Here is a 24,027-nt window from a genome sequence, read left to right on the forward strand (position 1 = left end):
TCACTTTGAAAAAACATGTTTCTTACATTTGTTTGATTACTCGATACCTGCAAACCATATCGGCAATCCTATGCCAAGGGGTGTGTGCTCATAACAATTACAGAAGTAGCTGAAATGGTAAAAGATCAAGATCAATGCAGGTGGAAGTGACACAGGCCTTGCAATGAGCAGGACAAGGTCAAACAATGGGGGATAAGGGTGGGGGGGAGGGGGAGAAGGGGGGAAAGGGACGGGGGTGGGGGGAGAGCCACAACAATGTCCCCAAGTTCAGTCCCTTCAGTTTGCCCTCGCTGACAATGCTAGGGCCAGACATCTGATTCCCTTTCCTTCCTAGTTTTGTGAGCTTACATACTTTCATGAATGTACCACAGTGAGCCATCCTTTTCTGAGGTGGGCTGTCTCTTGCATTGCACCCCAAAACTGTACCCTAAACTTCGCCTATGCTGCCTTCAGCAATATTCAAGAACTTCCCATTCCTTTAAAGTCTTGAATTCCAGCCACAACTTTTAAAAACAAAGAAGGGGATTCTGAGGCTGTCGTTGGCTAACGCGAAGACCTATTTTGCATTGGTGTCTCTACCACCGTCCATCACCAAAGATATATCCTGCTGTGGATGTTAATCCAGACTGCACTGGGAAGGCATGGGGTGCACCTTGAACACATTGATTTGTGAATGCAGGACAGTGACTTTGGGATTTTGCCCAAGACCTTGTCCCCATTTAATAACATTAGACCATGTATCATTTGAGAAGGGTAAGTCATTTTCTCAGTTGTTAGCGCCTCACATTCCAACCCATGACATCAGGATTTCTCCTCGATTGGCAAAGTTATAGACTCGGTGGTTAATTAAACATCTTTTCTAATCAAATTAGCTTTCATTTCCTAAGTAGAGGTTTTTAACCTGAAAGTGGCTTTGAAACGTTGTTTCTTTCAGCCATCACCTATGAAAGGAAAGATAATGTCCCGTCAAAGGGCTCCTCTAACAGTGAATAATTATTCTTTGTTTGACTGCAAATGCACATTCCTGAAATAATATATTCGTAAAGTTTCATAAATTATTTCAAGATGTATTAAAGAGCATTGGAAAGAGTTCTTCTCCCTACAGGAGGTTGCCAAGAATAAGTTTGGTCCTTTAAAATTGGAAACAAATTATTATTCACTGGGGAAACATCCTGGAGCTTTCCCCGGCTCTAGCTGACAGGGACAATTTGAAGTAACCTGTTAATAGTAATGCTTTTAAAATTTACAGATACTTTAAGCGGAGCAATTTTTAAAAAATCAAAACCATAGCTAGGGGGATTATCTTGGAGGTCATGCAAAGTTAGGGGCACTACACAATTTACTTGAATCAGAGCCTGGATTCCAACTGCCTGGGTTATGTTACATCATGGGCCCATGGAGGTGAGGGCAACAGATATGTCTCCAGTTGAATATCTCCTAAATGCTTCTAGCCATAATTCTCCTGAGATTGTTAGCTTGGCCATAAAATGCAGCATGATATAGCACAAAGGCTACTGTACTAGAGGTTAGGCATATGGAGTTCAGTCCCAGAAGTCATATAACATTTTGAAAAAACACTATTTCCTCATTTGTACAGTGAAGGAGTTAGTTTAAATAACCTCCCTATCCTTTCTAACTCTAACATTTTGTGCTATTACTATAAAGTGTCCCTTGAACTAAATATTTATGGAATACTCGTTTTATGCAAGCCAGTTACTCCATATGACTTCTAACCAAGGGCCATTGCTGTCCACTTGGGATATCATTTCCTTAATAGCTCACTTTGTGTTTCACCTGGTAAGTAATACCTACATTTCTGAAGAATACCTGAGTAGTGGTGGTGACATGGGGCAAGCCTCATTTCCCATCTGAACGGAAATCTTTTTGCATAAAGCAAAGGAAACTAACACTCGCTTGGTCACTCACAATGTGTCAGGAGCTGTACTGGGTGATTTTGTAGCTTTGATTATCTGCTATTGGCATCGAGTGCAGTGCTGGGAACACAAGAGCTTTCAGTGCATTCTGCCTGGATTAAATGGAACCACCTGCTGCATAACTAATGGGGCCAGAGTTTAGAAAGAAATTCAGTTTCTTTGCAGCTGTTCTTACAACCTGCCTCTTCCCCTTCTTCAGCAACCTAATTCTAAAATATCATCTCACAGGCAATTAAAATGGTAAATAGAAGCACTTGAGTGAGAATGGTGTCCATAAGAAGATGGTTGGGGGACATCAGCCAGGACTCAAAGACGTGGGCCTGACCTGTTTCTCTCATCAGTCCGTTATTTTCACCTTTGCTTGAGCACGGACCAGAGTGTACGCAAATACCTTGCTTTAGGCAGTGTGCTGAGCACAGGTAGGCTTGGGTCTTCTTATGACCCTAGGAAGTAGCAAGGTTCATGTTGACAGATGGAAGGAGGTATACCTTACTCTACCTTAGATGGTAAATGCAAGGCATGTGTGCTGCCATTTCCAAGCCCCTGCAATGATTGCTAATTGATCATGGTACTCTGTCTAACTGAGCTCAAATTTATTCAGAATTCTTTCAACACAACTCTCTAGGTGGCAATTATCAAATGATAGGTGTTGGCACAGGAGAGGAAATCTATTTGTTAAGAGGTGGGCTAAGTAGTAGATTCTTTAAAAAAAAAAAATGTGTGCCTCTGTTACATCCTTGCATAATTCGAAGCCTTTTTTAAGTGCACGAAAGGACTTTGTAAAAGCATGCAGTAGTCATCATTTTTCTTCTACCTCAGAAGTTATCCACATCCCAATTCTGCTTAACTTCTCTGTTCTTGAGAAAAGAGAAATTGGCAGGAACTTTTATAAATTGATCACATTATAAATAGCCTGTTTTAGAAAATGGGCATAAGTGAGAGTAGCTTGATAAATTGGAGTATCCACAGAAATTAGAAGCAGCAGAGTAGATGTACATATTGCAACATAATAAATATTAGTTGAGTGAAGGGAGGAAGGAAGAAAGAAAACAATATGACTAAAATAAATTTAAAAATACATGAGCTCAAAACAACAACAAGTTTTCTTTAAAAAGACATAAAAAACTGTTGACTATAAAAGAAAAGATTGTTAATTTCTGGTCTATTAAATGAAGAAATTGTTAATCTAGACACCTTAGAAAAACAGAAAAGACAAATTACAAACTAGAAGATATTCTTAGTATATACAATAGATAATGGATTGGTATTAAGAGTAAATAAAGTATTCCTAAAAACCAATAAGAAAACCACAAACAATTCAATAGAAAAATGAAAATGATAGAGACATTTTGCAAAGAGGGAAATATTTATGACCAATTGTGGAGAGACAGAGTCCCAGAGAGCAGTGTCCAGACTCTTGGCCTCATGTGGAAAGATGCTGGCTCGGGGAGTAGATGGCCATCAGCTGTAACCAGTTAGCCATTAGCCATTAATATAACTGCTGTGGCTGAGCTAGCAAGCTCAGATTACAGTTAGCAAGGGGGTTGGTTAGTTGGTTGGTTGGCAGAGAAGCCAAAAGCGGATTGCATACAGTGTGTGTCTCCAACCCAGACGCCAGCGAGAATATAGCAGGTATGACTCCCCTATCTATGGCTCTGTGGATGTTCCTTTTTGGCCTCATCATGTCCTGAGTTCTTATGTGGGGAGCGGGACCAGAGACTCCGCAGGCCGCCCCGCACAACAATATGTTTTTTAAGAATTCATATGATGTGCTCGCTTCGGCAGCACATATACTAAAATTGGAACGATACAGAGAAGATTAGCATGGCCCCTGCGCAAGGATGACACGCAAATTCGTGAAGCGTTCCATATTTAAAAAAAAAAAAAAAAGAATTTATATGATACAAAGATCCACCTGGACCATGTTAAAATCATGAGGGGGCAAATTAGATTGGAAAATGAGATTAAAAGGGGGAAAAAAGTAATGTAAATTTATTTATATATGTAAATATATATGCTAATACATGTGTGTATATGTGAATTCAGGAGAATATGTATGTGGTAAGACTATATTTGTCTCTCTCGTCTTGATTGCGTGGATCAATTGAGGTATAGGAGTGCCTTTGTGACACGACTAAAGGTATTTCACAGGAAGATTTCATGTCCCAAAATTACATCCTATATACATAGATACTCTAAGTTTAAACTCCACATTAACAATGGATCTTTTAAAGCCAAGACATGTCTTCAGGAGTGGCCTCTCAATTTGCTTTTAAACGAGACTTTCACCAGGCCTTCTTTGGTGACATGGACTATTTTGTGACAGAATATAATCTTGGGGGCAGGCTAATAAAAGTGATGAGTTCTGGTCTGAGGCAAATCCAGAGCTACTTGTAGAGGAAAAGCATTGGTAGCAGGAAGGACACAATGCAAACCTGGGGACCCCAGAGAACTATGGGGACATTGGCACTGTGAAAAGGGGAGACGAAGGGAATTTTATTTTCTATTACTCTTGGTATGGCTTTACGATGAATCAAGGGGAAAGAATACATTGGGAAAGGGATCTAGGGAGCAAAGGGATAAGGATAGAAAGGTGGGATAACATGGAAAGGTATTTTACCTTTTAACAGTTTCATCACAGGCATTGCATGAGATTCACACTGTCGGTAGGAAGCTCATCTCTTTTTGTTTTTTATTGTAGAATGCAAACTGTGCATTACCCTTTCCCTCTCTCTTTTGTTACCTGCTTCTGTAGGATATGTGATGTGCAGATTTCGTAGGGGGCACTTTGGCTCTCCAAGATTGCTATTTCCAAACACAAGAATTTCAAGCTTTTACCAGAGTCCGTAAGAAACACCATCCAGTCATAATGATTAAAAGGAAGAGCCAAAGACATGATCTGCTACCATCTTTGTTTCCTTCCCTTCCCCCAGAGTCTCTCCTTGCTCACCCAGTGGTTTTTTATCCTGACAGGATCCAATCCAGGGACATTCAATGGCAATCGCTTCTAGAGAGTAGGGGAGTCTGGCAGGCACTTAGAACGCCTGTATTTGGAGTGGAGTTGGCTATTGTAATACTTAGTGAATGGAATTTCATTAGGTCCTTATCTGTGTGCAGTGAGGAAAAGAGGTCCTTTTACGCAGTGCTTGTAATGGAGTGGAAAATTGCATTTCCTCCTCACCCGAACAGTGCCATTAGTGGGGAGGCAGACTGTCTGCAGAGAGCGGGAAGCCACCTCGGGCGGTGAAGGGCTGACAGCCCAAATGATGGCAGTGCCGAGAGACCCGGAAGATATTAAAATAAAAACAGGTTGTGTTGTTCTTTTTGTCCTGTAGCAGTTCTTCCCTGCAACCGCAGGGAGTGATTGGATTTGAAGCACTGAGAAAAACATGTTAAGTAAGAAATTGTTTAAATAAAGTTGTTTGAGGTTGAAACTCTTGCCCTGGGCATGGAGGGGAATGTAGTTAAGCTGCCTACAACTTATAGATATCCAAGAGGCAGTATGTTCTTGTGCCAGGCAGGTATACAGAAAACTTGAAAAATGAACTGTACAATTGAGGTCTTCACTTTGGTAATCCAGGTGGGTTCCAGCCCCACTGGGAGGGTGGGGTTGGTCACTGAGATAGCCAGTCAGTGGATTCAGTCCCTAGTTTTGTTTTCCCTGGGTTCTGAGAACTGCAGGTGAGAAGACCTAAGAGGCACATTGCGAAAAACAACAAGGAAGTCCACTCAGCTCTGGGGAAATTCTCATCCCTACACTGGTAGAGAGAGAATTTCTTTCTTTGAAGATCAGTGTTAGACATAGTCCCATGGAAGCTGCCAGTATGATGATGGAGGGGTGTGCAACCTGACCCTGGGCAGTCCCAGGCCAAAGAGAAGATGGAACCTATGCAGGTCCTGGGCCCAGGCAAACGCCAAATAGAAAACAGGGCTTCCTAGGAGCATTGGGAGGAACTGGGTGTGAAATCCTTTTGTCAATGTCTAGGGCACTGGGAAACTAGTGGTAGAAAGACACCCCTTAAAATGCACTAAAAAAATTTGAAGTGTTTGATACTCAAGCTGCACAAGACCTTCAGAATTATCTAGTCCAACCGTTTCTTATAAGGATGAAGAATTTCTTTTTTTTGAGGCATAAGTACCAAAACAGGGTCTCCTGAGGCTTCTTCACCATCTACCGTATACATCTCTTCAAAATCTTTTCATTTACTTGTCCACTCTTTGTTCCAGCCCCATCCTCTTTCATTTCCTCTTTTGGGGATTTTCCTTTCTTTTCGGTCAATCCCTTTACCTTAAGTGTCATGCTTTTGCCTGCTAGACATCAAAGATTTGGGGGATCAGATACCTGCCAACCAGTGTGTCTCCTTATGTGTTTGTCCCCTGGTATCCCTTATGTGTATGAAGTCAGAGTTTAGAAAACATGGCCTGTGAGTTAGTAGGATCCCCTCAGCATTACAGAGGTTGCAAGTGTAATTTTCAAAAAATTAAAAAATATGACTCACACAAATACTATATGAACACATAGATTGTTATTTTAAATTATAAATATACTTAAGTTAGTAATGATGGTACCAATAATATGGGAAAGCTGCTTCCAAGAGCCTTAGAGGATCTGGGTATTTATAGGTACTTACAAAGTTACACTAGGATTGCTAGGTTAGAAATAAAACAGATCAATGTCCTACACACAGAACAAGAAAATCATAACCTCTAGCGACCTTTTTTTTTTTTTTTCCCCCTGGACAAAAATCTACAATTTCACATGTGACTTCACTCTGGGCTGCAGTCAAGTAGTGAACAGTGAAGTCAAACATAAATATAATCTCATGAGGAATGAAATAATCCTTGTATCAACATAAGAAAATGTCTAAACCTGTAGATTATTTTTATAAGAGTTAATTTGAGACGAACTGATAACATGCCAGAAAGCAAGATCTCAAGAGCTCCAGAGAATGACAGTTTTTCAGTTTCTTTTATGCATTTGGAATTAAGGAGAGAAAATAAGGAACATTACATGAAGGTGGGAGAAAGAAAGGTATAGGATAGTTAACAAGATTATATGCTCCCTTGAGGGTGGTTATGCCTCTCAGGGGTCTAAAAAAAAAAAAGGATTACTCTAGAATTTCAAAGGTGTGCTAACTAAATGCACAAGAACAATGGACAGGGATTCCTTAAGGCAAAGATAAACCTTTTTATAGGTCTGAGGTCTGACTACCTATCATGACCTGCCCAGTTAGGAATTTATAATCAGATCAACCTGTGAGGTTACTTTCAGTCAGATTTATTACAGAGTCCCATTTTTTAGGCCAAACCTGGGAGGATCTATCAAATACTGCTGAGACAACATAGGAACTTGGGCCGGGGCAGAAGGAATGCCAGATAAGCTGACGACACACACACAAAAATGCCCCCAGCCTATCACCCCTTACACAAAAATGAGGCAGTAGCTGATCATTATCACCCTTCTAATGGCTACTCCCTTGCAGATGTCTAAACCACTGTTCCACAGACACAGTTGATGAAGGTTTGACCGCTATACAGCCTTCCTGGGGAGGCGATAATGAGCAGTAGCCATCTTGCCCCCACAGCCCTGGTGCGAATTACCAGGCAATGTAGCCAGTGCAGAAAACCCACCTTTACGTAAAAGCCTGCTTTGTCCCCAGTTTATGAAACAGCCAAGCAGAGCCAGCCCCCGAGCTAGTTCAGGGGACCTTCCTTTCCTCTGTGCTTGAGCATAAGCTTAATAAAACCCGTCTGGAAATTTTTCTGGGGTTTCCTCTCAATTTCTATCTTGGGGAACCCAAGAACTTGAATGCCGATAACAATGCCACGGTATGCCAGTGAAGGGATGTTCCATCTTTCCTAGTTTCCCCCTTCTCCCTTATTTCCAAGCCGTGGATGCTTTTTCTTAAAAACCTAATCTCAGCGTTTAAATCTGTATTTCTTTGAAACGCACCAGTATTTTATGTCCTTGGTTCTGACTCTACTGTGTAGTAAAATGTCCACTAGTACGTTAGGTATCCAGCAATTAATTTAACTTTTAACACATTTATTAAGTTGTCTCTCCATGCTAGGCACTGTGCCAGACTTTAATGTGCACTGGTGAATAAAACAAACAAGGTTGTGAGGTTCAAGATAAGAGCAATACATATGCTGAAGGAACAAAATCATAGAGAGCCTATCACATTGCCTGCCTGGTATTTGAGTCACCGAATGGTGTGGATCCCCCTGGCCGTGCTCTGAATTCATTTGCATAAGCAAAAGTTGGTTATGTTATATTGACTCTGTAAGATATAAATGGCAAAAAGGAATGTAGGGTGGTTGTTGGTGGAGGTGTGGCCTCGCTTACTGCATGCCCCTGTTGGGGAGGAAAAGTTTGACCTACACACTTCTAGGTTCTTCTGGCTACTCTAAGCATTAAATTGACACGAGACAGATTAACAGGAGAAAAGGAAACAAAAGTTTAATAATATGTATATCTCCTGTATATATGGGAGAAACCCCGGAAGACTGAGTAACTCACTACCTTAAATACCATCTTTAGCTAAATCGAAAAAGGAGATCTTGGGGGTAGGGAGAATCCATTTGGACAGGTAACTAGGGAAAATAGAGTAAATAAAAGTTGTTATGGAGATTTAAGTTGTTGCCTTCTCTATTGTTAAGTGTTTCTAGAGATTGAGTTACCCCCTTCTTCCTGGTATAATAAAGAGAGACAGCCTTACAGATGGAGAGTTCCCTTATAAATGTAGATGTCTATTACAAAGGATAACTCCTACAGGCATACCTCCCAGATATTGTGGGTTGGATTCTATGGCAATAAAGTGATTCACATTAATTTTTTTCTTTCTGGTGCATATAAAAGTTATGTTTGTATTATACTGTAGACTGTTAAGTGTGCAATAGCATTAAGTCTAAAAAATACAGGGTACATACCTGAATTAAAAAAAAAAAAAAATTACTAAAAAGTGCTAACCAGCATCTGAGCCTCCAGTAGGAATCTTTTTGCTCGTGGAGGGTCTTGCCTTGATGTTGATGGCTGCTGACTGACTACGGTGGTGGTTGTAGAAGGTTGGGGTGGCTGTGGCAGTTTCTTAAAACAAGGCAACAATAAAGTGTGCCGCATTAAATAAGTCTTCCTTTCACAAGTGATTTTTCTGTAGCATGTGACACTGTTTGATAGCATTTTACCCACAGCAGAACTTCTTTCAAAATTGGAGTCAATCCTCTCAAACCCTGTCACTGCTTTGTCAACTAAGTTTACATAATATTCTAAATCCTTTATTGTCATTTCAACAATATTCACAGCCATTTCACCAGGAGTAGATTTCACCTAAAGAAACCACTTTCTTTCTTCATCCATAAAGAAACGATTCCTCAGTAATTCAGTCACATCTTCAAGCTCTACTTCTAATTCTAGTTCTCTTGCTATTTCCACCACATCTGCAGTTACTTCCTCCACAGAAGTCTAGAACCTCTCCCAGTTATTCATGAGGGTTGGGAACAACTTCTTCCAACTACTGTTAATATTGCTATTTTGACCTCTTCTCATGAATCATGAGTGTTTTTAATGACATCTTAATGTTGACTCCTTTCTAGAAGGTTTTCAATTTTCTTTGCCCAGATCCATCAGAAAAATCACTGTCTATAGCAGCTATAGCCTTACAACAGGTATTTCTTACATAAGACTTGAAAGTTGAAATTACTCCTTGATCCATGGGTTACAGAATGGATGTTGTGTTCGTAGGAATGAAAACAACATTAATCTCATGGTACGTCTCCATCAGAGCTCTTGGGTGACCAGGTGCATTGTCAATGAGCAGTAATATTTTGAAAGGAATCCTTTTTTCTGAGCAGTAAGTCTTAACAGTGGGCTTAAAATATTTACTAACCCACGTGGTAAACAAATGTGCTGTCATCCAGGCTTTGTTACTCTATTTAGAGAGCACAGGCAGAGTAGACTGAGCGTGATTCTTGAGGGCCCTAGGATTTTCAGATGGTAAATGAGCATTGGCTTCAACTTAAGGTCACCAGCTGCATGAGCCCCTGATGAGAGAGTCAGCCTGTCCTTTGAAACTTTGAAGGCAGGCATTGACTTCTCCTCTCTGGCTATGAAAGTCCTAGATGGCACCGTCTTCCGATATAAGGCTGTTTCACCTCCATTGAAACTCCATGGGTTAGTGTGGCCACCTTCATTAATTACCATAGGTAGATCTTCTGGATAACTTGCTGCACCTTCTACATCAGAGCCTGCTGCTTCGTCTTGTATTTTTATATTATGGATTTTATGTCACTTCTTTCCTTAAACCTCAGGAACCAATCTCTGCTAGCGTCAAACTTTTCTTCTGCAGCTTCCTCACCTCTCTCAGCCTTTATGACATTGAAGAGAGTGAGGGCCTTTCTCTGGATTAGGCTTTAGCTTAAGGGAAGGTTGTAGCTAGTTTGATCTTCTATCCAGACCACTGAAACTTTCTCCATATCATCAGTAAGGCTGCCTTATTTTCTTATCAGTTGTGTGTTCACTGGAGTAGCATTTTTAATTTCCTTCAAGAACTTGTCCTTTGCATTCACAACTTGGCTAACTGGTACAAGATTCTAACTTTCAGCCTCTCTTGGCTTTCAACATGCCTTCTCACTAAGATTAATCATTTCTAGCTTTTGATTTAAAGTGAGAGGATGTGTAACTTTTGCTTTCACTTGAATACTTAGGTCATTGTGGGGTTATTAATTGGCCTAATTTCAATATTGTTTTGTCTCAGGGAATAGGGAGCACCCAAGAGAGGGAGAGAGATGAGAACATACAGTCATTGGAGCAATCAGAACACATTTATCTACTAAGTTTGCCATCTTATATGGGCACAGTCCATGGAGCCCCAAAACAATTACAAAAGCAGCATCAAATATCACTGATCACAGATCACCATAACAAATAATAATGAAAAAGTTTGAAATATTGTAAGAATTACCATAATGTGATGCAAAGACATGAAGTAAGCCTATACTGTTGGAAAAATGGCACTGACAGACTTGCTCAACACAGGTTTACAACAAACCTTCAATTTGTAAAAAAAAAACCCTCAGTATCTGCAAAACACAAGAAAATGAAACACAAAAAAATGAGGTATGCCTGTACTTGGTTGTTAGAGCTTCCCCCGTGCCTGCTGTTTCATGAAAATAACCATCCTAAAATAACTCTATGCCAAGGAGACATATTTTGGGGTGGCAGATTCAGCTCTCCTATACTCCCTTGGATTCAGTGTATCCAATGAGTGATCTCAATAAAATATTTTGAGCCACTGGCCAGGGATATTTATTTATTTATTTATGTTTATCAATTTAAAGATTTTGATAATCACTCTAAATATGTTCTTAGGTAAGGGTCTTAGAGTAAACTAAATAGTTTCTTAGTTTTCTCTCCTGTTCCCTTACTCCTCCTATGTGATTGACAACTGGCTCCATGACTGGTTGTATGGTATACCAGTTATTATTTTCCCTTAAGTAGAAGTCTTGCTTTCATTGTAAATCATCAGTCTTTGAAAGGCAGAGTGGGATGCAGAGTGGGATGCAGAGTGGGTAGTGAATTTCCCAAGGCCCTGAAAGTTTTAGGGTGATTTTTGCTTCTAGAGAAGTTCTTGGCCAAGTTACAAAACTATCCTTTCAAACTATCCTAACAAACTGAATTTCTTCTTTGAGATTATCCGTGAGAAGGAGTGGCTAAATTAGGGTGCTGGCCATGGAATCAATCACAGGGCACATCCTACAGGCTTCCATGATATGATGTATAGTGGCTCTCTGAGAAAGGGAGAGTGGTTGGCTTTAATACCTCATCAGCATACACAGTATTTTGATTAAATATTGGCCAAGTATAAGACACTGTTAAGCCATGAGAGGGATATAGAGGCATAAGAAGACCAACAGTGTGGCATAAGAGACATGAGATACCCACAGAGCACATAGCTACCTATGTAATAACTTGAGAGTGATGCCGGCTCTCGGTTCTCCAGGAGTTCAGTCAGTGTGGAGAGGGGGGCAGGAAAGGTTCTTAATGGAAATTGTTCGTCATGATTGAATCTATAAAGCATAAATACAATCCAGACTACAGTAGGAGGGAGGTGTTGAGCATTTTAAGGAGGAAAGCAAATCTTTGGGAAACGATGTACCAAGTATGTCTTTGTGGGTGGCGGGTTGGGGTCTGGTCCAGGCTGGGCTCAGGATTTTGTGGAGCTCCCCTTTATAGACGTTCTAGATCCAATCTGGATGCCCTGTGTCATTAATATTGACTTAAATGACCGTGAAGAGCTGGTCTTATAACTCCCAGTTTTCAGTTGTTTGTTCTGGGTCTGCTCTAAGTGAGAGAGTTTGAGTTACCTGAGGAATCAGGCAACACCAAGCAGAAGCGGGGAACTTGCCCCTTTCAAAACAGATGAACTGTTTCCCATTAATCAGTTGCTCTCACACAGATTAAAGGTTATATCACAAATTAAGCTGTTCAGCAGTTTTTGAATCAAATCCTAAATATGACATTTTTCATATGCGAAGTAATTGTGTGTCTGTATGTAAATTCTGGAGGAATATACTTATTTGGGTATAATTCCAAGTATAGCTTTTCTTTGTTTTGTTTTTTTTAAGTAGATAGAAATCTGGAATAAAATGAGTAAACACAATTAATTAGATGAGATATTTATCCTTGGCTTAAATTAGAAAAATTACTAAGAAAAGCTATGAAAATCTTAATTAAAACAACCAGGCTGGTTTTATTTTTCACTGTTAAGAGGGAAAAAAAATTCATGAATAAAATAAATATATATTTGGGGATGACACCATCTTGGCATTTTTAAGCATTCTTTTCTAAATATATTCTTTATCTGAGCTGTCTTGCAATACTTTTTAATATAATTAAAGTACATAATGAGTGCCAGACTTGTCAATTTCAACAACAAAGTGCTGAAATTTGCAGTGAAACTGAGAGATCCATCTCCCACACATGGTAATGAATAGGTTCATAAAAGGAAAATAGTTTAATTACATTTTAGTTCATGGATTGTTAATAGGCTGGAGTATCTAAATTGAATAATGTGATTCTGGTAATAATTATGTGTAAATGAACTTGTTTAAATGATATTTTACAGCTTCTTTATAAAATTACAGCTAGAGGCAATCCAGTGATAGACAGACAAAGGCCATGCAAAAATTATCATAAACTATTAGCTTGTTTGCAAAGGGTTTTATGTTAATCTTTTAGTACTTAAAGCAATCTGCAATTAACATATCATGGGGAGCTGCCTCTAAGCAAAGGCATGCAAATTGGAGTGCTTAGATAAAAAGCCATTCATGTTGGAGGGAAAAAAAGAAAGAAAAAAAAGAAAAGAAAAGAAAAAATATCAAAGAAAGGGTGGCAAAGTACTCAGGGGGTGATGGTTTTATATTTGAGATTAAGGAGGTATAGTGATTGTGTTATCTAACTATGGCTGTAATTAAAGCCTTTCTGCTGCAGACATGACAATAGATACCGCATTGATTTCGGTGTTTTAATTGTGAAAGTCATTTTATTTCAGGGCAGAAGATATGAATAGCCTGAATCAAAGGGCTAGAAGATTGCTTTGTTGATAGTACTTGTTCAACAGCTGCCTAGCTGCTTAATACACAACTGTGGAGAATGCAGAGAGACCCAGGGAGGTCCTGGGTATTGTAATTCTCCTGCTGCTTTCCTTTCCCTTTATAAAAAAAAAAGGCCAGGATCAGGGTACTGATTGTAAACAAACAGCCTTTTCATACTTCACTGATGTGTTTTTCTCCCCACCTTCTCGGAACAAAAGAAGTCACAAGGGGCCTTGAACTAACTTTACTACTGCTCCTTTTAAGCTACAGAAGTTTAGGCAAAGTAATAAAACCATCCTTGCTAGCGGAGATATCACCCCTCTAATGGTGAACAAAGTCTCTAAGTGGCTGCTATAGTTATTATCACAAAAAGCCTTATGACAGGAACAGTTTGTTGGGCAGAGATTGGGTTATTTACATCAAGGGCATATCCACAAAATCTCACACCCGGTTAGTTTGAGATTAGGACTTTCTTATCAGTTTCTGTATACAAACTGTAGGTGGGAAATTAAGTGAGGGGAAAAACACACAAGCCCAGAGGAAAGAGAATTCTATAGGAAATCCTAGTAAAATGAACTCAGTGTGGACTTTTTCAAAGTATCACATTCTTGGATATTTCTCCTTTGACAGTTTAGAATAGAAGTGAAACCCAATGATTTCTAGTTATTTCCATTATTCTATTGATGTGGCTCATCTTTGTTCCTTGAAATACTGAATGTCATATTTCAAAGAGCCTGAGTAATAGTAGATTTGGTTTAGGGGGAGTTTGTCCCTGAAAGTGACATGGCTTAAAATAACCGGACCCCAAAATGTTATACTATACACATCTAACAAGAATAACATAAAAAATCATTTGCTGAGTCTTGCATAAACCATTTTTAAAAAACTATATCACTAATCTCTCACAGTACCTCCTCCTCCAAAAAAGAAGAAACTTAGCCTCAGCAAGGCCAAGTACATTACTCAGTTACACAGCCAGTCAGGGGCAGAGGCAGGTGAGAACCCAGGAAGTCTGGCCCCAGAGTCTGCAGGCTTAGCCACTGCATGAACAAGAAACACAGGAGCTAGCGAACAGATGACAGTGGTGTGGATCGCAAGTAACCAGCTGTGGAGTCATCTCTGCTAGGAATCTTGGATGCCCTTCCAGGGTCCTTAAACCTCAGGGTGCCCAGGCCCCTTGGACAGTCTGGGAAAACCCAGGGACCCCTTCTCAGACCACTACTTTTTAGATGCACAAAATCAAATTGTTAGGTACGGCCGGAGGAATGAGTGGCGGGAGACCACGATTGGTCTATTAGAATTTACTTGGCATGTTTGAGCTGTGGGAGGTCAGGCTAAAGCAGAGGAAAAAGATCATAACCTCTCCCAGCAAAGAGAGGTATGGGGTTTTATAGGAGGGGGTACACGAGGCTGTTCCCCCTTCAATGACAGAGTTTCAGGACGTGACCAAGCCCTCCAGCTCCACACCCTGGCCGCAGGTCTCCATCTGGACCGCCCAGGCCCCTAGAAGATAAAGCAAGACAGGATCAAGACAAGATGGCTTTTCAGACCAGGTTTCTGCTCCTGGCCTAAATATGGCTTAACACAAACATGTAGGATTACAAAGCAAATGCAGTATATTGGAATACAGTAGGATCTCGGTTTTCGAACGTCTCCGTTGATGACCATTTTGGTTTACGAACGCTGTAAACCCAGAAGTAAATGCTTCGGTTTTCGAACAGGCCTCGAAAGTCGAATATGTCACGCGGCTTCCGCTGAGTGCAAGATCCTGAGGCCTAGCTGTCGGCTGTTTTCGAACGTTTCAGAACTTAAACGGTCTTCTGGAACAGATTATGTTCGAAAACCAAGGTACTACTGTACTATTATCAAAATATTTAAAAAAACAAATTTACTTAGTAATTGATGTGCTTCTTTATTAACACAAATAAAATTTAAAAGCAGGTCTAACAGCTACTGTAATTTCAAAGTAGTGGCGAATCTGAATAATATTCTGGATTTCTGCTATCATATGACATGAAATATCTATGATTTTTATTGATATTTTGTTGCCTACGTTTATAACAAAAAATGTTAAATTTCTCTTACAAGTTATGGAAATAAAGATATATATTTTGTATAATATAAGTTATATATTATATCAAATACATATATATAACTTACTTGCCATCAAAGTTCATAGACCCCTGCATTCTAGAGGTGTGAAAGGCTCAGGTTAAGAACACTTTTGATTTGACACATGAGGAAACTGAGGCCTAGAGAAGGGAATCCATGACCCAAGGTTATCAGTAATTAGTAATAAGATGTAGATTAGAACTGATTACATTTAGAGAACTTAAGGGAAATTTCCAATAGTGTTTGTTGGTTTTCCCCTTCTCTTCTCTGACTTTGATCACTTTTGCTAACATGTTTAGCATATTGCACATTGTCTTTGCAACACTGTCTTGTTCAAAGCGGGACCATGGGGCAGTTGCCTTGGCCCGTCGGTCACCCTAGGCCTGATGAGGCCTCATGCTGCTGCCACAGACACGGCTGGGTGGAGCCCAGAGAGCAGGTCACAGGTCATGGGGTCACGGTCACAGGGCTGATGGCCTGTGGTGCCAACCCAACTTTTAAAACTTTCTATTTAGGGGAACAAGAATGCCTATTTATTACACATCTGCTTTTGTAAGTTCCGGCTGCTGTAACAAGCTACCTTAAACTGGGTAAAGGACAGACATTTATTTCTCACAGTTCTGGAGACTGGAAGTCCCAGGGTGCCATCTTGGGCAGGGTCTTGTGAGGATCCTCTTCCTGGTTTCCTCACATAGTGGAGAGAGAAGCAAGCTCTCTAGTCTCCTTTTCTAACGGCACTAATCCCATTCCTGCGGGCTCCACCCTCGTGACAAATCACCTCCCAAAGGCCCCACCTTCTGATACCATCACACTGAGGATTAGACTGCAAAGTCAGATCTGAGGACCAACGCACACATTCAGTTCATAGCAACGGTTCTCTGTGCGCTGCCTGTGTATGTCCTTTTGTAGCTCAGACTTAGAGAGGACTGGTTAACAGTCTCTATCCCTATTCTAGAAAGGGAGAGAGAGGCTCCTGGTGAGCCAGCATCCAAGTTAGAATCTATCTGTGTCCTCACAGCCTCATGTGAAGGGCACTTTGGTCCCCATTTTACTTATTAGGAAACCAATGTTCAAAGACTTTTAACAAGATGACCAAGCTCGCTGTTTATTAAGTGGCAGGGCCAGGATCTCACTTCTCTTGCCTCTAATGCCCATTTTTGTACCTAAACCCTGTAGCCCTTGCATTGAAGGGATAATCACCGTCCGCCCTCTCCACCCAGGTGCTTTTTAAACAGGTATTTATTGCAAACCTGTTATGTACATAAAACTATCCCAAGTACTCATGGAGGAGAGAATAGTAGAGAGAAATATATAAGGATGTCCTTGTCCTTGAGCTGACTTTCCCAACCCTGCGCATGGACAGATAAAGCTGGCCCAAAGGGAACACGTGGAGAATGTTCAGTGACAAGCATGTACAATCCCAACAATATAAGAATAGTAATCATGAGGATGATGATGATGGCAGTTGCTAACATTTATTGAAGGCATGCTGTTTGAAGCATTTCCCGTAAGTTATTTCATTGGATCACACCTCCCAATAAGAAGTGTGTATGGTGTGGTGGCAATACTACCCTTACACTCGGAGGGAGGACCCTGCCAAGAGCCGCCTCGTATCACAGACACAGAAACACGGAGATATGTATTTCCCTCATTGATTTTTGTAAAACACTGTGGTCGTCTTGATCACGAATAAGCAAACAGGTATAATGGGAGAGGAAAGGTGCGCTCGACCAACCAGGTCAACTCAGCACAGGCCGCAATAGGCAAGTTTTCTTCGCTTTTCTGACACAGAATTTTTAGACACATCTAAGCAGTTCTTGAAAGTACCCTGCCCTGAACAGAGGGTGTGTGGCTCAGTTCCTGTTAGATGATCACTTTGGGTGATTTGAGGTAGCCATCTTTCAACAAAAGCAGCTGCTTACTTTGGTGTCAGCAGAGAGTCCATGAGTTTTTCTTGTTCCTCCTAATCTCAGCCCAGACTTCGTGTCGTTGTGACCTATATACTTAACTAAGCCTCTCTAATCAATAAGGGACATTTTCCCTTAAAAATACAATCACCACGCCATTATCTCAACTAAAAAAATAACAATAATTCCATAATATTTCCTAATACCCAGTCTAAATACTAATTTTCCCATTTGTCTCACAGGTATCTTTTCGCATTGAGTTTGTTTGAATCAGGATCCAAACAAGTTCCATGCGTTTTATTTGGTTGTTATATCTCTTTTATTTTCTAATAGTTCTCCTTCCCTTGTTCTTTTTTATCTTCTCTCTCTTTCTCTTTGTTTTTGTGTATTGGGTGATGTTTTTTGTTGTTGTTTTCTATTTTTTTGTTTTTGTTGTGGAATGGAATCATTTATCTTGAGAATGAGTTACATTCTGGTTTTGGCTGGTGGCTTCTCGCCATTTAACCTGTTTTTCTCTCCTGTGTACTCCCTTTAGCCTAGTGTACATGAAGAGCTTGTTTATATTCAAGTTCATTGTTTTGCATGTGGTGCTCTATACTTCCTATTACATCACATCACAAGACACAATATCTGATCAGTAGCTTCAGATAGTGTCAGCCTGATTCTTTCATGGTAAGGTTCCCAGCCAACCTTTTACCTAATGTTTGAGCAACTTTTGATGGTGACCTAGGTCCCTTATTTCCTTGCTCGTTGCAGAATGGTGATATTCTAATTCTGTCCTTTCTTCCGTATGGATAGGAACTTTCCTCTACATAGCAATGGTTTTTAAACCTTTTTTCTAGCTGCAGAAAGCTTGGTTTAAACATATCTTTTGTGATAATTGAAAATATAAAACATGAATATAGAGTGGTGCCAGCTGAAGTGGAAGTGGATTGCTGGATGACCCATATAGTCTCTGGCTTCCATTCATCATCTACACAGAAGGCAAAGGGCCTTTCGGCTCCAGGCAACTCGACTGGGGGACACCCTAGTGAATAACACTCCCATAACTCTTCCATTCTAGGGCTTTCAGTATGGAGTCTTTGGGGATAAAATGTGTGTCTCTAGTGTCAGGGAGGCTTGACACTCACTCACCAGCTCTGGGACTTTGGGACTGTTAGCCTCAGTCAGCCTTGTTTCCTCATCTGTAAAATGGGAATAAGACTACTAACTTTATAAGATAGTTGTGAGGAGTCGATGTGCTAATGCCTACGAAATGTTTGGTATCGTGTGTGCTGTATAATGATGCTTTAAAATGTTAGTGTGATTATTCTTATTGTAATCAATCATTGTGTTGGTTTTTTTGAGCCGCCATAGCAAAGTACCACAAAGTGGATGGCTTAACACCACACAAGTTTATTCTCTCTTAGTTCCAGAGACTAGAAGTTCAAAATCAAGGTGTCCACAGAGCATGTACTCTGGGTAGAACCCTTCTTTGCCTCTTTCTAGCTTTTGGTGGGGGTCAGAAATCCTTGTTTTGACTTCACTTGTACATGCATCATGCTTGTCTCTTCTGTCACCACAGGACTGGCTTTCTGTGTGTGTGTGTGTGTGTGTGTGTGTCTCTTGACATGACATTCTCTCTGTGTGTTCACATTGTCTTCTTAAAAAGACACTATTCATTTAGGTTGTTAAGGACCCATCCAGCATGACGTCATCTTAACTAACTACATCTGGAACAACCCTATTTCCAAATCAACTCACATTCTAAGGTTCTAGGGTTTAGGACTTCAACATATTTCTCTGGGGAACACTGTTTGACCCCTAACAACTACGTAATCATTCAGCACCAAGTTCTGCATCTGAACACGTACAAAGTTTTTTCTACTTTACTCTTTGATATGACAGAGGTCACATTTCTTGCATTTTACTGTTTTTTTCTACTGGTTTTCTTTAAGGTATGTGATGCTATGTAGTACAGAGTAAGGATAAGATGAACAATTCTTCCAAATTTAAACCCAGGCCAAATGAATAAGTTCTTTTCCACCTATGCGCACAGAGTGGGAACGAAAACCAACAGCCAGGACATCTGTAAACAACAGCAGAAGAAACGCAGCCGTGACGAGCCATAGCATTTCAGAACTCCCAGCACTGTTCCCCTGGCAGGCACTCAATGGCTCTCCCCTCTGTATCAGGACAAACCTTGGAGCGAACTGGTTTATTTATCAATTCTTAATTGAGTTGATGTTTACTCATGATTGCAAGCAGATGATTAATTTATTGGAGAGTTTGAGGAGGCAGATAGTGAGGAGATGATTAAAAAGAGAGATTATAATAGAGTTCTCTGCATTTGTGGCTCTGGTAATAAAGGATTGACTGATATAATTAGATGGGGCTTGGTAACAAATACTATTGCATTATGTCTGAATCTTATTTGAATGTATTGGCCTTTTATCTTAAACTTATTAAGGGGGAGGCTATAGGTTAAGTTGATACCTGGTAGCTCTTCTACTCCTGCAAAAGGAGGGCTAACCTTTACAAAGGAGTCAACAGTTTTGATGCTTAGAGGCAATGGCAAGGTATCTTTCAGGGGACAGTTCTCCTTCTTGGTTCTTAGAACAATAATAGCAGGACTGAGGGGAACCTAAATTTCAACACTGTCACTAGCTTTCTGGATAACTGGGCAATAGAAGGGGCTGCATTCTCTCTATGCTATGGCTGCCTCGGAATCTTTACCTTGGCCAAAGCCATCCTTGTGAAAACAGATATAGGAAAATATAGTGAAGTACATGAGGATGTGGTGAGAAAATGGGCCACGAACAAGACAGGCTTGAGTTTAAAAGGCTCGTAGTGGTCGCATGGTGGCCCCCCAAAAGATAGATCCTTATCCTAACCCAAGGCATATATGGATGTGACCTTATATAGAAAAAGGGATTTTGCAGATGTAATTAAGGATCTTGAGATGAGATCATCCTGGATACCCAGGTGGTCCCTCAATCCAGTGACAAGTGTCCTTATAGGAGACATCCAGAGAGGTAGGAGGAGAAGAGAAGTCCATGTGAAGACAGAGGCACAGATTGGAAGTAAGCAGCTATGTGACAAGGGATGGCTGGAGCCACCAGAAGCCGGGAAAGTGCAAGGAGGGATTCTCCTCTGGAGGGATCACAGCCGTGCTGACACTTGATTTCAGTTCTGCCTGCAGAACTCTGAGAGAATACACTGTGTTGTTTTAAGCTGCCACGTTTATGGTAATTTGGTATAATAGCCCTAGGAAACATATACCAGTTATACAACACATTTCCTTGTCTGATTTTGGGCATGTCTCCTAATCTTTCTAAGCCTCAGTTTTCGCATCTATAAAATTTTGGTTATTATATTCACTTCTCGGCATTGTGAGGACTAAATGCAATAAGCCATTAGAACTCACCCAGCCCAGGGCCTGGTACATGATAAGCATCCAGTACACTTCTTCATGCCCCGCCCCTTTCCACACATGACATTTCAACTGGAAATCTCTTTCATCTTCTACTCCTCCTAAAATGTCTGTGAAACCAACAGCCCTCCCCTGAAGAATGTTCTGTTCTTCAGGAGTTGTGCTTATGGCTGTCAAATTAGAGGAAAAAGCACGGCACAGCTGGTATTCTTAAGGCAGTTGGGTGAGAGCCATGTAGATATTAAAACATTTTTTTAAATGCAGTTCATTGAACGCAGCCCTATAGTGGAGCAGCTGACATCCATGTTGGAGTCACAGTGTGGCTGGCCAGCTGGCATCTGTTTCCTTCACGTGAGGAGGTTTCAGGGTGCGTTCTCAGCCCCGGAGAACAGACAGCACATGGGAGAGGGGTACATATAATACTCTGTGCTGTAGAAAGAAGCTGATGTAATTAGCTTTTGCTGGATGTCTTCCATTCACTGATTTTAGACCTAGAAGGTCAAGATTGGTCACATCCCACCCCATACAGGCTGGAGAAGTCTGTGTTGGAATTCAGAGCTTGACTGACTTAAATAAATCTTTCCAGAGGTACATGTTCTTCTGAGGCATCGGAAAGATGAGAAGTTCAAAAGAGCACAGGTCTAGATTTCATTTCTGCCCTTGCTTGGCTGCCTCACTGTGGGCCAGCCATTCATCTTTTCATGGCTTCACCTTTATGGTGAGGTTGTTGGAGCCTCTCATCTCAGCACCAACATTCTATGGTTCCCTGAAAACTTGGGGTGATCTCCGTGAGATCAGGCCAGTAGGTTCGTCTAGCCCAATCTTTTGTCTGGTATGCTTGCTGAAGATAGCAGAATTTCAGGAAGGCAACAAGGGAAGAAAATTTTAGAAGGAAAGCAGGGTGTTCTCTTCTACATATCATCCAGAACTTCAACAGTCATCAAGGGGAGAACCAGAGATTTCCTACAGACTCTGAGACCTCCACAGCCTGGTTCTATTGAGGAGCCTGTGTTGATGACAGCTTTGCCATCTCTAAGTGGCACTGAAACTCCTCTGTCTGGATCCTAAGCAGGGAGGACGATCTCTGGGCTGTGACCCTGTTTAGATCCATGGTATTTACTTTTGGAACATTGGTCCCTCTTCCTTTGCTTTTCTCTGCTAGGGACCGGTTTCCTCGTGTTTCTCCATCTCTCCTGGCACTGATCTAATCAATTCATTAATGGTGAGAGGGAGGGAAATGGAAGGAAATAAGCCTTTATTGAGCGCCTGTGCTGAGCACCCCATCGGGAAGGTTCTGTCTTCACAGTTACCTTCTGAGGCAATCACTTTAGCCCCATTTTATACTTTATAAACCTGCGGCAAGGAGATGCTTGCTAAGTTGGCCAAGTCACTACTTATTAAGAGCCAGGAATTGAACATGTCCTTCTGAGTCTGTGCTCTCTTCCCCACAGCGTCCTCCCTTACACTACGATGATAGGGCCCGCCGGCCGACCCGTACGTCTGGATGTGTCCTGTATACAATACACTAGGCTAATGGGTGGGGGCAATTGGAATAAAGAGAAACATGCATCATTCTTGCTCTTGAATTTATTATTTCATTAGGCAAATAAAGCTAACATAAAGTGTATACATGGCAAGTTAATGTTATTTTTACAATATAGTAATTAGAGACATGATGATAACAGCTAACATTTGTTGAATAGTTACTATATGCCACACACTAAAGACTCTCCAAGTATTTTCTCTTTTAACCATCACCATTGGACTCTATGTCCAATTTTTACACATGAGGAAGCTGAGGCACAGATAGATTCAGAAACTTGACCCAAGTACACAGCATTTGGATTTCCAGTGATGGAGCTAGGATTCAAATCCAGGTTGTTTGGCTCCCATGCCCCACTGCTAATATTAATTCTAACCAAAGAATTTAAGGCCTACTTAAGACTCACTAGTAGGAGAGATGAATTTGGTCTGAAGTTATCCTGGTGGGCTGCATGGAAGAAGTAGAACTCAGAGTCCAGTTTGGAAACAGTTTTATGTCATATCAAGGAATACATTTCTAATGATGCAGTTTCCTACCAAAGTAGGACCTTGCAATAGTTGCAGGGCTTTTTCAAATCCTCTAATCTCATGTTTCATAGCAAACAACCTATTTTATTTTGAATTCTAACCTCCTGAGAATTCCCTCTGAAATGATAGGGACATTAGAAATTAAATATTTTTGCAACATGTCTTCCTTGGGGAAAGCAGTGCTTGGAACCAGGGCCCAAGGAAAGTCATGCTAACCACTGCTGACTGTGGGATAGTGATAGGATCTGAGGCTGTCAAGTCCTGTAGCCTTTCCAGAAGCACAGATAGGAGTGAGTACAGCAGAATTATGGTCCTGGATCAGTCCAAGTGGCATTGCTTATGTAAAAGCAAGAGCCTTGTCAATTGCAATCTCACTTTAAGGGGTGTGTGGGATTGAAACAAGATGGTTTGGAGGAAGAGGCCAGTGGCTGTGCTCTGCTCTTTGCATTGCAAACAAGTACTCCTTGTCCTGATGGCCAGACAGACTTGATAACTCCATGGCAAAGATGGGCACAGAGGAGGCGTGTGGGGAAACAGAACGAGAGAGCTGGCAAACAGCAGAGCTGGGTGAGGTCTTGGAGATAATCTTGTCATAGATCGCAATCAGATCAAGTACTAAAATATTTTAGGGAAAACAATTACTTTAATGCCATTAACAGGGCACACACTCTTCAGGTTCGCACAATCCTCATGAGCTATTTTACACCAGCTGGCTTCACTCTTTCAACTCAACCTCTTCCCTTCCCTTCCTTTCCCTTCCCTTCCCTTCCCTTTCTTTCTCTTCCCTTCCCTCCTCTCCTCTCCCCTCCCCTCCTTTCTCTCTCTCTCTCTTTCTCTCTCTCTCTCTCTCACTCTCTCACCACAACCATCCCAGAGTAGTTTAACTTCCTGATTTTGCAAATCAGGAAAATGTGACTTGGAGAGAAGAGATTTATCCAAGTTACTTGCATAGATGGTTGGTTCCAGTATAGAATACGAAACCCCAATTTCTGATCCTTAG

At 40.9% G+C, this 24,027-nt stretch overlaps 1 protein-coding gene and 1 non-coding gene across 5 annotated transcripts in view; both read left to right on the forward strand.

Moving 5' to 3' along the window:
- Positions 1–24,027, forward strand: part of LRMDA (leucine rich melanocyte differentiation associated) — a 1,022,392-nt gene that overhangs the window by 710,764 nt on the left and 287,601 nt on the right. The window lies entirely within an intron of this gene.
- Positions 3,704–3,810, forward strand: LOC117036490 (U6 spliceosomal RNA). The gene has a single exon (XR_004425385.1). It is a non-coding gene; the product is annotated as a U6 spliceosomal RNA (small nuclear RNA).

This window comes from Rhinolophus ferrumequinum, chromosome 16 (assembly GCF_004115265.2).
Source record: "Rhinolophus ferrumequinum isolate MPI-CBG mRhiFer1 chromosome 16, mRhiFer1_v1.p, whole genome shotgun sequence".
In the NCBI taxonomy this organism is placed as follows: Eukaryota; Metazoa; Chordata; class Mammalia; order Chiroptera; family Rhinolophidae; genus Rhinolophus; species Rhinolophus ferrumequinum.